This window comes from Eucyclogobius newberryi, unplaced genomic scaffold (assembly GCF_026437365.1).
Source record: "Eucyclogobius newberryi isolate DKJ021-1_F unplaced genomic scaffold, fEucNew1.0.hap1 SCAF_2, whole genome shotgun sequence".
Taxonomy (NCBI): domain Eukaryota; kingdom Metazoa; phylum Chordata; class Actinopteri; order Gobiiformes; family Gobiidae; genus Eucyclogobius; species Eucyclogobius newberryi.
Window position 1 is genome coordinate 32,929,442 of NW_027315834.1, and position 2,380 is coordinate 32,931,821.

Below are 2,380 nucleotides of genomic sequence, written 5' to 3' on the forward strand. Positions count from 1 at the left end.
ACGTGATTCCTGTTTCATAACCTAAAATACTGTGTAAGAAAAAGTCACGTGTGACGACCGTCGCGGACTGCATGGTGACATTAGGTCGCCATGGTTGGCCGCTGTCACACCACGCACCAGAATGTGGAGCCACTATTTACTGCACTCCAGCATGCGGCTGCCATGTTCACAATTGGACCATCAAAACGTTCTTTGTGTGAAAGCTCCTTTACGTTGCTGGTGGTAGTGTGAAAACGGACTTCGGGACTTGTGTTTGTTGCATGAGAAGCCATAGAACTGAATACACCACTGGAGATATGAGTCTAGACACTTCAGAGATCATGGTCTTTATGTATCAAAACAAATAAGGAAGAAACAATGACGGTGTATTTCAGTTGAATCCGTAAATGAAGCACTCTCTGCTAATGTGAGTTGGGAAAAGTTAAATTGAGTCAGAAATGATAGATGAGCTTGTTAAACAAACCTGATCACACAGCTCTGTCAGAGTCGGGCCTGAGCAGGGGTGATTGACACAGAATATACAGTAACTAAAGCAGGGGTGGGCAAACTACGGCCCGCGGGCCACATCCGGCCCACCGGGCCTTTCAATCCGGTCCGCCAAGCTTGTCCAAGTAATATTTAAAAAATAAAAAAAATTCTGTCTGCACTTGTATCCTTCATAAATATGACGTTTAATGAATTAGATTCAATTAATAGAGTCAATAGCCTATATTTGACAGAAAAGTGATATTTTATTTTATATTTAATTTTTTAGATTTTTTTTTTTCCACACCAATGATGGGGGGCCGGCCCTCCGCTACTTGCCTGGATTCGGATATGGCCCTCGGAGGAAAATAATTGCCCACCCCTGATCTAAAGCTATTGCTTTGTACAATACATAGCTAGGATGCACTGGGTCTCAGCGTTGCCGGGACTTATTGTCACATTAAAAATCAAACCAACCCGGGGCCCTATGTAAAAAGAGCCCCCCCCTAGTGCTATTTCTGTAGTCACATCATCACAGAGATGGAAAAACAAAATGCGAGTCAGGCCCAATCTGAGAAATGTGATTCATATTCCCTGTGAAAAGATAAAGCCCAGTCTCACTGAAACTAGTCTGAAACTTGCTGTGCTAAATGTCAGATCCTTATGTCTCTCTTAATTAATAATTGTATTTCTTCTTATAATCTTGATTTTATGTTTTTAACTGAAACATGGCTTGACAAAAACACAGGAAATGTAGTTCTGATAGAATCTGCTCCACCCAACTTTAAGTTTGAATCTGAAACACGAGAAAACAAAAAAGGGGGTGGAGTCTGTGCTGTCTTTAGAGATGAAATAATTACCCGCAGGTTGTCTTTTGGGGTGTTTTCATCATTTGAGTATGTATCCTTTAAAATGGAGCTAAAATGGTCTCCATCCATTCTCTTCATTGTTTTGTACAAGCCTCCCCAGCACTGCCAAAGTTTTATTGATGATTTTACTGAGATGCTTTCAGTCATATGCACAGACTTTGATGGTTTGGTCATTACAGGTGATTTCAATGTGCATGTTGATAATATTTGTGACAGAAACGCTAAAGAGCTTGATGCTGTCCTTGAAACCTTCAGTCTTACTCAGCATGTGAGAGGCCCCACCCACAGCAAAGGACACACTCTAGATCTCATAATTACAAAGGGGGTAAATATTTCAAATGTTAATGTGATCGATGTTGCTCTGTCTGATCATTTCTGTGTCTTCTTTGACCTGTCTGTTTCTCCCAAACCTCCGGTTGGTCCTGCAGTTGTTCAGAGGAGACACATAAGTGATGGCACAGGTGCACTGTTTATGAAAATGATAAACTTTGAAAATGTCTCATGTTCTAATGTAAATGATTTGTTGAACTCTGTTACATCTAGTGTTTTGAATGTTCTGGACACCATCGCCCCTATAAAGGCTAAAATGGTTAAAAATAAGCAGAAGGCGCCGTGGAGAAAAGATGATTCGGTCAGGGCACAGAAAAGGGAGTGCTGCAGGGCCGAACGGAAATGGCGCAAGTCAAAGCTCCAGGTTCAAAAAGAGATTTACAAAGAAAAGCTGAACATGTACAACCTAATCTTATGTAGAACTAGGGAAAGATATTTTTCTGAAATAATTGGAAGCTGCAGTAACAACTCGCGTGTCCTGTTTGTCACAGTAAACAGATTAACAAACCCTCCAGCTCAGCTGCCGTTTGAACTCATTTCCACATCCAAGTGTAATGAGTTTGCATTATTCTTTAATGACAAAGTTCAGGGCATTAAAAATGCTATAAATCCCACAATGCAAAAAATTAAAATTACCCTAAAACCACCAAGACACTTAGAGCTAACTCACTTTGCACCAGTAACTGACAAAACTGTCCATGAGATCATCACCAGTC